The sequence below is a fragment of the Podarcis pityusensis genome (genome assembly GCF_964106645.2).
Source record: "Podarcis pityusensis genome assembly, chromosome: 15".
Lineage (NCBI taxonomy): Eukaryota > Metazoa > Chordata > Lepidosauria > Squamata > Lacertidae > Podarcis > Podarcis pityusensis.
The window spans coordinates 28491779-28505687 of record NC_138040.1 but is presented as its reverse complement, the minus strand read 5'-3'; the positions used below and the strand labels follow the sequence as shown (position 1 = coordinate 28505687).

The 13909-nt window shown below is 45.1% G+C and overlaps 1 long non-coding RNA gene across 1 annotated transcript in view; it reads right to left on the bottom strand.

The window, feature by feature from the left end:
• Positions 1-364: 364 nt before the first annotated feature.
• Positions 365-13909, bottom strand: part of LOC308464421 — a 79736-nt gene continuing 66191 nt past the window's right edge. The window contains exons 2-3 of the long non-coding RNA XR_013980034.1: positions 2503-2609; positions 365-779 (exon numbers count right to left, since the gene is read on the bottom strand). This is a non-coding gene — a long non-coding RNA (uncharacterized lncRNA). The remainder of the gene's footprint in view (positions 780-2502; positions 2610-13909) is intronic.

The window sequence follows — 13909 nt, the reverse complement described above, 5'->3', positions numbered from 1 at the left end:
GTGGAACTGATGTAATGACTAAGCGGCTTGTGGGGGACAGTTGGGCCAGATCAATATTATCAGCAGAAAATGCCTCCTGACACCCATGTAAATCTACCGGAGATCAGAAAAACTCAAATACGAAAGAAGTGCAGCTTCAGAGAGAAGCGCTTAAGATGGAGGGAGTTGGAGGGGGGAGTCCTGGAGTTTGCCATTGATAAACACACATTATATTCCTTGTTTTGCTGCTTTGGATAGAAGCAGGAGAGATTGCCACAGGAGACCATGCAGCAGTTAGCATTAAGGGCTATTTCAGCACCAAAAACTTCTTTATTTATTCACTGGATGTATATTGCAGGCCCCCACAATGTGTGTTCTCTGGGGGTAGTAGTCATAGTAGTAGTGGTAGTAATTTATGTATATGCCACCCATCTGACTGTGTTGCCCCAGCCACTTTGGGCAGCTTCCAACAAATTAAACACATCAAGCATAGCAAACACCAAACATTAAGAAGTTCTCTATACAGGGCTGCCTTCAGTTGTCTTCTAAAAGCCAGATACTTGTTTATTTCCTTGACATCTGATGGGAGGGAGTTCCACAGGGCGGGTGCCACTACCGAGAAGGCCCTCTGCCTGGTTCCCTGTAACCTCACTTCTTGTAGGGAGGGAACTGCCAGGAGGCCCTTGGAGTTGGACCTCAGTGTCCAGGCTGAACGATGGGGGTGGAGACGCTCCTTCAAGTATACTGGGCCAAGGCCATTTAGGGTTTTAAAGGTCAGCACCAACACTTTGAATTGTGCTCTGTTGACAAAGAAATTACAGTATAAAACAACAGAAACCTATTCAGAACTGAAAACAGGATTAAAACAGATGTTTAAACTGGGGAGGATTAGTCTATTCTTTTTTGCTGGAGGAGTCTATCCTTTTCCCCTGGAGGAGTGGCCATGGGTGAATGCAGCCTGCAGACCAAGAATGGCTTACCAACCCTGCTTGACTGGAAGTTTGAACCCATCTGGAACTGGTTGGCCAGCAATCACACAGGTGGATTGTTTATATATCAATCAATCAATCAGTGTTGAGATGCTTTGTAGGCAGTTTAGAGAGTTATTGGGGTGGGTGGGCAGGAGGTACCAGTCCAAGGGGTATGTTGGGTATCCTGCATGCAGGTAAAAGCCACACACTTAAAATCTCATCACACACTCTGAAATTTTATATGTGTGTGTTTGCACATATGCAAGTAACTCTGCCCATCCCAGGGTCAGGGGTGTTGTTAAAAGTTTAGTGCCTAGAAAGGAGTATTGTAGGAAATTCTCCACTTCGAACAAATGAATCAGATGGGCTAAACCCAGATGCTCCCCCACCCCACCCCGCAAAAAAGAAAAGAAAAAAGCCTTCTGGGAAAATCTCTTTGAACATCTGCATCTTGAGATGCACAGGCCTGGCAATTTGTTAGACATGCCTGACTTTATCATTTCTGTAAAACGGGAATCCAATCTCTACCTTCCCAATGGAACTGGGGAGGGGGGCAGAGGAGGGGGGAGAGAGAAGAGCAACTTGTAACTAGGGCCTAGAGAAGGGCAGCAGTGTCTAATTATTAGCACAAAAATTGAAACACCCAAGCAGAGATGTGTTCGTCTTCTGTCCTCTAAATATTTCATTCCGGACTAATGCAGAAGCCAAATAGAAAATCTCAAGCAAAATCCAACTACTTAGAATATGCTTAATTATTGATTTAGCCAAGATATAAGGATAAAGAGGCAATGCTGTTGAGCTGGTTGCTTCTCATGAGGAATTGCTAAGCACCCAGTTTAATAATAATAAATAATAATAATAAATTAATTGTACAGTTGTACCTCAGAAGTCGGACAGAATCTGTTCCGGAAGTCCGTTCAACTTCCAAAACATTTGGAAACCAAGGCACGGCTTCTGATTGGCTGCAGGAAGTTATTGCAGCCAATCAGAAACTGCGGAAGCCCCGTTGGACGTTCGGGTTCCAAAGAATGTTTGCAAACCGGAACACTCACTTCCAGGTTTGTGCCATTCGGGAACCAAAACGTTCAGCTCACAAGGTGTTCAGGATCCAAGGTAAGACTGTAATAATATTTGTAATGCGTCTATATCCTGACACTGCACAGAAAACTTTTTTTAAAAAAGCTCTTCAGTTTACTTTCTGCCCAAATAACAGACCCTCCATTGGTCCACCTGATGTGTCCTTCTGCAACACTCAGACCACAGGCAACTGCCACCAATGGAGCTCATCCTCTGTCACCTTAGTCAACTAGGAAACAAACTAGGCTTTCCCATTAATTACTATGCAAGGAAGCAGGAAGGGGAGAGAAAGAAAACTATAAAGTGATTTTACCTGCACTGTTGGATAATTAAAAGGTGCCTGAAGCGCAGAGGACCTTTTTTCATTACATTATAAACCCAGAAACAATTAACTGTGGCACACTATCAGATAGAATATATATATATGAGAGGAGGAGAAATATGGGATTTCCGGTGACTTCATTAAGCCTCTTACCTCTGGTGGCTTCTTATGCGGCTTGGTGGCTGCACTTGCAAGCAACCCTGGAGATGACTGTAAATTGGGTAGGGGACTCGGGGACTGGCATGGACCCAGCCGTGAGCCTAAAACAAATAGGTCATATGACTTACAGGGAGGTTTTGAAGACATGAGGGCCTATGTACTGCAAAGGCCAGAGATTTCTAAGGAGCCGACAGTCTCTCTGGAGCTGGAGGGCTTCGCAGGGGGACATCTGATTGCCCACCGCAAACAGAAAATTCTGGACTAGACGGGATATTGGTCTGATTCAGTAGGTCTCTGCTTATGTCTTCTATGTTTATGAGCCTTTCGGTTACATTGTGTTAACAAACTTTTGCCTTAAAGTTTTCTTTTGTTCAGGTTTTTTTTTTTTTTTTGCAGACAATGAGGACCAAAAGGCAGCTCTCTCCTCTTCATCCCAATAGTTAATATTTCCGCAAAAGTATTAGAATGGTGTTAAAAACTCCAATTTGAATGAACTGCAGCAGAAAAGAAACTTGATTTTAAAAGTTATTTCTTGCCTTTTGTAAAGGGCTTTTCAGAATGTATATGATTGAGGTTGATAGCATCCCCTGATAACAAAGGACAGACAAGGTGTTAGAACTGAATGCATCCTGACTACACAAGGTGTCATCTCTCAGAGAGTCTTTTATATTCTGTCACCCATTAAAACTCTGTTTGTATTTATGATAAACAACAATTGATCAAATCTGCACTTTTTCCAGCTTCATCCCCAGCGCAGCTAAAATTAAAAAATGAGCAAGGTATTGCAATGAGAAATGGCATTGAGGGTTTTCCCCCCCATTTCATTTCATTTTTTTAATTCTCCTCTCCAGACATGATAAATAATGTTGCACAGCTATTTCTCAAACTAACCTTTGAATACGTGTGTAAGTGATGGTAAAACACTCTGTCGCTTGCATGGGGTTAATTAGGAAAGGCACCCCTGTGCTAAGTTACAGGGCAGGGCTCAATTAAGTTGGGAACTGAGATGGATAATTCCATTAAGATGGGCTTATTCACTGTGTCTGCAGCTGACACATGCCACACACAGTGAAACGTGCCCTTGGCAAAAGCTTGTGTGATTTGCCCGCTTCCTCCTTTTATATAGCCAACTCTGCTTCTCTGGCAGGCTAAGGACCAATCAGGACAGGAAGGTGAAGGGAGTCCTGCTCTGGGCAGGGGCTTGTAGTTTTGGGCAAAGTTGTTGAGCTCTTTTTTATAGTTTTGCCCATAGAGTTTTTGAGTGATTTTTAATGAAATTCACCATAATCTGCACTGCTGACATACTGTAGGTTGCCATACATCCAGATTTCCCCAGACATTACAGCATTTACACAGCTGAATACCGGTTATGTCCAGGAAATTCCGGCTGTATGGCAACCTTAATTAAGATAATCAAAGTTCATAGTGGTCTTGCCTCTATTCCTTTCACAGTGAGGGTGAAGGATTCTCCTGGCATGGAGAACTGACTGGAATTCATCTGCATGTCAGGAAAAAGCATCGCCTGCTAAATTTCTGTGTCTAGATCAGGGTTTCCCAAACTACTGAGTACGCTGATCTAACTTTATAAACTTCTAAAGTTGTCATCAACCCCTCCAACCCAAATTCCTGGGGATGTAAATGAAATAAAGTCAAGAAATATCATTGTATAACCAACACTGATGAACCATAATTAAAATGGAAGCCTTGTGGAGCAGCATGGAAGATTCCTAAAGTAAGTGTGTGTGTGTGTGTGTGTGTGTGTGTGTGTGTGTGTGTGTGTGTGTGATGGTAAACCACCCTGAGATCTGCAGAAGAAGGGTGGTATACAAATTTAGTAAATGATGATGATGATGATGATGATGGAGGTGTGTGGAGGCAGCTTTGAACTTCACCCTGAAGCATTTTTTGTACAGTTGTTAGAAATTTTCCAAAAGACTGCATGCTTTTATACATTGCTGTCATTGGGTGAGGGGGAAAGGGGTGTTAGAAATATGCTTTTGACACTGTAAAAATAATTGTTTATACTCTGCACCTGTATACATTTATTTAAGCAATATGGTCTGAGAATACGGTTGTATTGTGGACTCATCTTATTGAACATAGGGATTCCTTGCTGGCAAGGAAGGTGTGCTCTTGGGCAAAGCACTACTCAAGCTTTTGGGGGCTACTGCACTTCTAATTGAAAGCTGCCTCCTTGCAGCCAGGGTTTGCCCAAGACATTTTGCTTGTGGCAGAGCAGCAATTCCCTCCCTTCCTCCCCCCAAAAGAAAATAGTCAAGTCTGTACAGTACTCAAATCTGGCCAATATATTTTGGCACCTGAGGAGGAAAAAAATCCCACAAAGTGTATTTCCCACTCCCTGGCTGCAAAAACACCACAATAAGAAATTGAATAACTACCAATTTCCATCCTTTTCATTACAATCTAAATCAGATGCCTGAAACAGATGCCTCACTTTGCTTGATGATAGGGCAGCCCAGATTACAGATTCTGAGATTATTGCTTTTTGTTCAGTACAGCAGTAGCGTTACTGAAAAAAGAGTCTTTTAATTGCCCCTTAGACAGTTCTTGTTCCTACAGGAGAGTGCTTTAATTACGGGTTTCCTTTCACTTTCCCCATTATATTTGTTGTGTAGCAAAATAACAATGTATCAGAAGCTGACTTATTAGAAGGCAATTCAACATTAATCTCCAAATCATGCTAAACAGAAAGCAATAAAAAGCCAGAAGCTGAAAAGGGGAAGCTACTAATTAACATTGGATGGGGCCTTTGCTGAATGGGACTTGTGAGTAGACACTATAGAAGGTTCTTGGTTGTGGGAATTGTTTGGTATTATTATTAGTAGTAGTATTATATCTGTTATTTTTCTTACAAAGTAATTCAAAGTGATGTACATTAAAACCAATTATAATCAACAATAAATACCTAAGAATATAACAATTAGAATAAAAAAACTAAAACACAGTTGAACAAAAAGGGCAGGGCTGCAAATTAAGAAATGAAAAATATTTGCCTGATGCCTAAAACGGAATAAAGATGGCACCAGGCATGCCTTCCTGTGTACTGCACAAATGGGGGGCCACCAATGAAAAGACCCATGTTTTGGTTACCACCATCCCGTAGAGGGGCACACACAATAGGACTTCAGGTGGTGATTAAAGTATTAAAGTAAGTGCAGTGTTAATTCCTCATTTAGCACATTTAGGAAAAGCAATGCCTCAATAGCAATAAATGCAGCAGCGGAACAAGCCAATTGGGTGCCTGGAGTGCCCTGTGTCCAGGGGTGGGGCCGGCCAGCCACCCACAGGGGCGGGGCAAGCCTGGGCAGGACACTCCGTAGGGCCTCCGAGGTGTCTGTGTGCTGGTCCCGTGGGTTAACCGAGAGGCAAGGTCCTAGTCCAGTCCGTGGTCAAAGGAGCACAAGGAGGCAGTCCGTAGAATCTGTAGCTGGGTGCAGGGCAGGGAGTCGGGTGGAGTCAGGAGCAGGCATCCAAGCAAGGAACCAGGGCTGGCCAGGAGCTCCGGCAGGAAAGCAGGACAGGGTTCAGGCAGGAACTGGCAACCAGCAATGTTGCTCCCGCAACTTGGGACTGGGGCTGGCTGGCTTTTATCTGCCCCGAGGCATAGGGCAGCCCCAATCCTCAGGTGACTTGCCTCTCCTGGCCTGGAGGCGAGCACTCCTCCTGTGGGAACTTAGTTCCCTCCGCCTCTCTGCCCTGAGCCTCTGCAGCTCAGGAGAGGCTGGAGGGTTACAGGACCCAGAGGCAACCTCAGCTTCCTCTGACGGGGCTGAGAGTGGAGCACCTGCAGGCAATGGGTCCTCCGTCACCTCAGGAGCCAGAGCAGACTCAGCTGGTGCCTGCATCTGAGGACACAGCACAGGTCCTCACCGTTCAGGCTCATGCACCAACCCCGGCTCAGCTGGTTCTGGAGCATCCGAATTCATTCAGCATCCGAATCCGAATCCCAGGCCATCACAGTCTGCCTGCCTCCTTGCACTCAGCTGCCCTACAGCTGAGGGGGAGGCGGCTGGTGGACCGTTTGGGGCAGAGTGGAGTCTGCAGGCACCCAAGCTACCGTGTTACTCCCCGGAGAGACGTGTGGCTCGAGCATGCTGCAGGTCCCGCAGTGAGGGCCGGCCGCCATTTTGTCACCCTCCTCAGAGGTGACACCCGGGGCGGACCCCCCCCACCCCTCTTCTTCCGCCCCTGAAAAAAGGGACCTAATGTGGAAGTGACTGAGTTGTCATGTAGTGGCTAACAGACTGGACTGTGACCAGGAAATCGCTGGCAGTCTTAAGCAAGTCACTCTTATAGCACTCACCTGCAACATGGGACAATAATGTAACACTGATCCACCTTGCAGACCATAGTAAAGACTGCTGAGATAAAACTTACAAATGCCCATTATTATTACAGAGTGAAGCAACTCTTGTTGTTGTTATTTTATCATTTGGAAAGTTGTGCCTGCCTTGAACCTATGGGCACATTATGCATCTGAATGGAAAGTTTTGATTCCTAGCCAGTGATCTGATTCTGAATCCCAGTCTTGGCTATTGCACAGAGCTTGGTCAAGGCCCTGGGTCCAATCCACAGGGCTGTAATGTTTGCGGATGGGGGATCAGTCTCTGGAATGCTTGACTAACCCACCAGGTCCTCCTTGATGTTCCAAGGTCAATGGTGCCCAAGTGAGCCAGGCTGACTTGGGCCAGGGCACATTTCATCTTGGTTTCTCCTGTTTAATTCTCACCAGTTCATTAACGGCTGACCTTCTCCGCTTTCTGTGGCAATTGCCGGTGTCCAGAGAGGGAGAGCATTATCTTTTAAAGGCTGTTAAAGTGTCCAATGATATTTTAGCGTCCTTTTTCATATATTTAATAGGAAAGCATCAATCACACCACAAGAAATCTTCAACAGAAGGAACGAAGCCGGGGGGGGGGGGAGAGTGGCGAGATTCCATTTTCCGCGAGCTGCGAAAAGGTCAGGTGAGCGTCTGAGCAATTATCTCATTGTGTTTATTGATAAATCATTGGAGGTTTCATAGCTGTCAGTGTTTGACTCGAGACAAACAGATATTTAATTAAACGCCACAAAAGGAACAAGGAGGAGGGATGTGTTAGGCAGAAATTCCGACGACGCAGACGGTCTCGGAGGCGAGCGGAGGTTTGGCTCAAACTGTCGCCAACCTCGCACTGTGCCCATCTGATTTGTAAAGAGAACTGAGCTGCGAGATGATAAGGGATGGGATGCCAGCTGGCATGGGATGCTCTCCTCCTCCTCCTGTACAAAATTAAACACATGCACACAACCACTGCACTACCAACACCAAACAACAAGCAAAGCCACCTTTTCGCATGAATGGAAACTTCAGGTTTTGCAAGAATATGTTGTCTAAGTCAGAAAAGGGATGGCACATCGATGCAGGTGGGTTGTTTTTTTTTTTAAAAAAAATATGAATCTTATTTTGTTGGGGGAAAAATAGGATATTTTGCAAGGCCTGGCAGAGCTGGCAAGAAACAGTGAGTTATTATTTATTATTTATTATTATTTATACCCCGCCCATCTGGCTGGGTTTCCCCAGCCACTCTGGGCAGCTTCCAACCAAATAGTAAAAACAACACAGCATCAGACATTGGGGGGATTTTGGGTCCTGCTTGTTGGTTTCCCACAGGCATGTGACTAGTCAACAGGATGGTGGGCTAAATGAGTCATTAGCTTGATCCAACAGGTCTCTTCTTATGCTCTTCTGAAAACCTGTAAGCCACCAGCACAGCTAATCCTGAATATGCCTACTAGGGAGTAAAGTCCCCGGGGGCGGGGGACACAGAAAGGAGTCATATTGGTTTTTAGAAAAAGTTCTTTATTTCCAGTTCCTTCATATTCATTTTCATATTCATAAAGATGACTCGGGATTCTAAACTTTGTAACTACAGAGACCTGAATGGCATCTTCATGCAAGAAAGAGAGACGAGAGGAAGAGCAGGAAGAAGGGGTGGAGCTTAGGTGGGAAACCACAGAGTATATTTTCCCAAACTGACTATTAGTCTCAACCCTGCCCTCTACTGTCTGGATGCATGCAAGGTTGCTTAGATCCAACATACATTTCAAGGACACATAAAGCATTTCCCACGTGGCTGCAAAATGCAATGTGCAAAGCAACATGCCAGTGTTCTGAAAACTCTGACTGCAGAAATATGGGATGGGAAGAAGAGACAATTAGGATGTGTATGATTTGCAGAGCAAGCAGGAAGTTTGTTTGTTTGTTTGTTTGTTTGTTTGTAGCTTCCATACCCCCACTTTTCAGCCCCAAAGAGCAGTTTGCATACAATCAAAACAAGACCGTCTGTGCAATCTAAAAAAACATGACACACAAGAGAAGAGGGACAAGGAGGGAAGAGGAAAATCAAAATCAAACTCGGCCACCAATTTTTAAACAGTTATTAATGTAATGACTGTTTGGCACAGTTCGAGAGCAGCAGGTGGCTGATGGATCTGGACCTCCAGCATAGCTGATGAAATGAGCTCTGCTTCAAATCTCTCCCACTGAGGCAGCCTGATGGAATGGCTGCCCCCATATGACAGCTGAGGGGAGAGGAGGCCTGATGGAGCTGGTCTGTCACACCAGAGCTGAAGGAGTGAGCTCCGCTTTCCATCTCTCCCACTGCTGGAATGGTAAGCTGCTCTGTCTCCAGCAGGAAAGTTGACCTGAGGAATTGCAGGTGAAAGTCTAGCAGTAACCACTGCATCTTCCTACATGTATTGAATCAGAAAAAGAGGAAGGCCCTGATGCTTCTGATCCGGCTCAGAAGAGGAAAAAAAGAACATGAAAAGGATCCATTATAAAAAAAATTGTCCAACAAGAACCTGAGAATGATTTATTCCAGGGTGCAGAATCCCTCTCCCCACACAGCAAAGCCTCCCAAAGCTGCTCCATTCATTTGCTTCAGTAATGGCCAGATCACTAACTGCCCATTAGGAATGCCCAGGTATTAGGACCAAATAAAAGGTATTGACTAAAAAACGCATCGCTCAGCAGGCTGGAGAAGTACAATGCTTCTTCTCTTGCAAGCTGCCAGGAACCATCTGTGAGGCTCAAAAATACAGATGAGAAAGAGCCATGAATACTCAAGTTGGCCACTGACACTACATGCAGCTAGGAGCCAGTCCTGTGTCACCAATAGGCATACACATGTTTCCAAACATGGTGGGAGTGGTTTTTTTTTACATTTGGGGAAGTGATGCAGCACCTGCTTTGCATGGGAGGAGGAGGTGTTGGAAACTGAAGAGGTATCAGAGTGGGGATAATCTGGGGCAGAGAGCAGCCCAGAATCAGAGCTAGAAGCTGAAGCAGGAAAGTGGGATGAGGGAGGCCAAGAGGTAGAGATGAGTCAGACTGGTGAAATGTCTCTCCCTCCTTTTGCAACAAGCTGCTTTTCCCCCTGGTCTCTCAGGACCAGAAGAGGCATGAAGTGGGAGGAGCAAAGGCAGGCAGGCAGGAGCAGTCTCAGGTTGCTTGGAGAAAACCCTGGAGAGGTGGGGGACTTAGGCAACTGTGGGAAGGCAGGGTCCTTCAGTCTCCGAAACAACCAACCTACCAAAACAGAGTTGCTGTGCTCATTAGGCCTGGCACTCCTGTGCAGATCCTGTTTTCCTAGAGTTAACTTCACTTCCTCTGTGTGGTTTACTGCTGGCTTGCTTCTGCCAGGTCGGGCTGATCGTGGCTTCTGCTCATGTGGATAACTGGCCGTATGAAAGCAAGGGTGGTGGTGGCAGCTGCTGCTGTGCCAAGGCAACTTGAAAATATGACCCAAGCCTCTCAAGCAGCCTTCACCAACTTGGCATTCTCCAGATGTTTAGGACTACAGCCCCCATCAACCCTAGCCAGCATGACCTGATGCTGGGGCTGATGGAAGCTGTCATCTACAACATCTGCAGGGCACCAAGTAGGTGAAGGCTGCTCTAAAGCAAAGAGAATCCACAGCTGGGGGGCTGCTGTTGGCCAAGCAGTGTTTGTTTTCAAAAGCGGTACTGTTTTGACACCTTGTTGGGTCCTTGCATCCATAGAGTAAACCCACCTTGTGGGATCAAAGCTATTCCTATTGTAAAGTTGAGGGGACTAAGGCTGGGGAGGAAATGGCTCCCTCAGTGAGTCAGTGACAAAGCAATGATTGGAAGAGAATCTTCCAGATCCAAAGATACTGCAAATCCACTAGGAAGTTCTCCAGCAAAGGTACATGGTTTTTGTTTATTCCAATGGGGGGTTTTCAAAGGAGAATACCCCAGTGGATGGGTGTCCAAATTCCCTGTCCAAGGAACTTCCCTGAGGATAGAAGGAAGCAGACCTGAAGTGCTGAATCCAATGATTTCACCCACCTCACATTCTGCCCTGTTTTCTGCTTCTGTTTCTGCTTCTTCCTGTCATCATCCTTCCTCCTCCACTTTTATAACCACTATATAAATTACCCCAGCAATTTAAAGAAAAGAGAAAAAAATAATAAGTTGAATAGGATCCAATCTTCTCCAGCAGGTGCCTTTGTCTGGGGAGAAAGCTCTCGAGTCTTCAGATGAATAAAAAAATAAAACACATAGAGAAAAAAATTGGATAAAATATAAATTAAAAAAGAAGAATGGAGCTGGCTTCAATCAATAACCCTTGAATTATTGACTGTTCTTACCATTGCATTCTTATACCCATCTAATCTTCTATGGGAATTTGAGAAATGGCACTTGTGTAGGTGATAAGATGCCCATTGTCAAAAGTCAAAATTCATTCCTATCCGAAACCCAATCACCTTATCCTCCTCCTCCCTCTTGAGCGATCTGGTCTCACCATGACGACATCATTTCCATGCCATATTAAATATAATCAAAAGAGCCATCTTGAGCACTCGGCAAGTTGTCATTTCAGGCAAGGGAAACTTATCTAAGCAGTAACTTTCCCCCTCCACTTTTGTCAGCAGAAATGTACTTTAAACAACTTTCTGGCTTTCAGATTTTTACATTTTTGAGTAGGGTTAACAATAAATCTGGAGAGAGAGGCAGACAGACTGAGTGAGAGTGGAAGCTTTTAATCATTTTAAGAGGAAGTTAGACACATCCATGGAGGAGAGATCTATTCATAGCCATCAGGAACATAAGAAGCTGTCTAATACAGAGTCATACCTTTGGTCCATCTAGCTCAGTATCATTCACACTGAATGGAAGCAGATGAGTTTCATCCAGAGTTGTCTTTCCCATCCCCACCTAGAGATGCTGCAGACTGAACATGGGACTTTCTGCATCTAAAGCAGGTGATGGACCACTGAGCTATGACCCTTCCTCATGGTAGTCATGATAGGGAGGCCACCATCTTGCCTTATGTCTGAGGCAGCTAAATGCCTGGCAATAGTAGGCTGGTATATGGCTGCTCAGATCTTCCACTAGATGCATAGCAGCAAGGAGCACCGAGAGCAGGTGTGATCCTTCTCTCCACCCAGTGCCTTGTGTTTGGACACTCTTAATAACAACAACAACAACAATTTATAATTTATACCCCGCCCATCTGGCTGGGTTTCCCCAGACACTCTGGGCAGCTTCCAATCAAATATTAAAAACAATACAGCATCAGACATTAAAAACTTCCCTAAACAGTTGTCTTTTAAAAGTAAAATAGTTGTTTATTGCCTTGACACCAGCTGGGAGGGCATTCCACAGGGCAGGCACCACTACCAAGAAGGCCCTTTGCCTGGTTTCCTGTAACCTCACTTCTCACAGCGAGGGAACCGCCAGAAGGCCCTTGGCATTAGACCTCAGTGTCTGGGCTGGATGATGGTGCAAACAGACCCTGCAGTCACCTGTAGACAAACACTGCCATGCTTCTCAGAAACAGAGTTTAAGATGGGCCCAAAGAAATGAATATATGATTGGCAATGGGAGCTACATTGCATGACGCTCAACATTTTTGAATGACTTTCTCCCTACAGCCAGAGCCGCAAGGCGAGTGGTGGTGTTGGATCTGGGCACCGAGTTGCTGTGCGTCACTTCTCTGTTGCCAGCAATGAACAGCATCTCCAGCACAAACTGGGGCAGGGCAGGGCTTTCCTGGACTCTCCCCTCTCCTTGGTACCTGCAGTAAAGCTCTCCACCCCTTGGGTTCTTGAAATGAAAGGAGAATGGGAGTGGAGGGGAGTGTTAAAAGCGAGGCATCAGCTTGGCTGCTTTCTCTAGGGCACTGTGTCCAAATAGAAAAGAAAAGGTCTGGTGGTTTTTATTATGAAGATTTACAGCTAGGAGTTATTTTCCATGGCAATTCCGTCCGACGCATTTATGAGCCGCAATTACAAAGCATTTGGTACCCAGGAAAACAACAAGCTGGAGACAAAATTCCTGGAGTGTATCACTCAGAGGAGCAAACGCCATTGATAATAAATACCACTGTTCATTAAGGCAAAAAACACAGAACACCAGCGAGGCATTGTTTGTGTGTAGAGCATTGTTTGTGGTACCCCCCACCCTGCAAACGACAGTCTTTTAAAAAAATGAAAGTTTATGAGATGCTTCCCCTCTGCTTTTCTTAATGTTCAGGATCTCAGTAGCTCTGTTGCCACCTTCCCAAAGAGCAAAGGAAAGGCTCCACAGATCTCGTGAGGAAATATCCTTCGCCGGACCAACAAATTATTTAATCTGCTTGGAAGTGCAAGATGTTTGAGTGTCACACAGCTTTCTTAGGCAGAAATAAAATGCATTTATGTATTCGTTTCAATCATTGGTATCCCATTTTCTCCAGGTTTTGCTCGCAATAACCGATTCAAATAATTCCATGCATTACCGCTCTATGTCAAATGATGCCTGCCTGCACATCCACCTTTTCACACTGGGCAAGCAGCAACCATTGACTAAATAAAGAATGGTGGCTAGTGGCCTTTCAGATACTGCTGGACTTAAGCTCCCATCATCCCTGAATGTTGAACATGCAGGCAGGAGCTGGTGGGAGTTGAAATCCAATAGCAACCAGAGAACCGCAAGTTCTCCACTATTGTTCTATGTAAATAAAAAGAAAAGATGCTCACACTGGGATTATCCTCATTAAATGTCCTTGGAACAAAATAGCAGATTCAAATGTAATGTTATAAGTTTGTGGGGTGCCTGGATACCTCTTCTAATTCTGGACCCCCACCCCCACCCCACTCTAATTCCAGGATGCCAGATGCTGAATTTAGCATGTTAAAACACAACCCAGGTTAAAAAATAAGTCAGGCTGGCTTCCTGATGAAGTAATTGCCTGGAGAGATGGGCAATTAAAAGAGCACAAAGAAATGGTTGATGATCCATTAAGAAGGCCATTAAAAGAGACTCTCTGGGCTGGACTGCAAATAGCGCAGAAGAGATGGAACCGGAGAGCGCTATGATGTTTAGGTCCTGC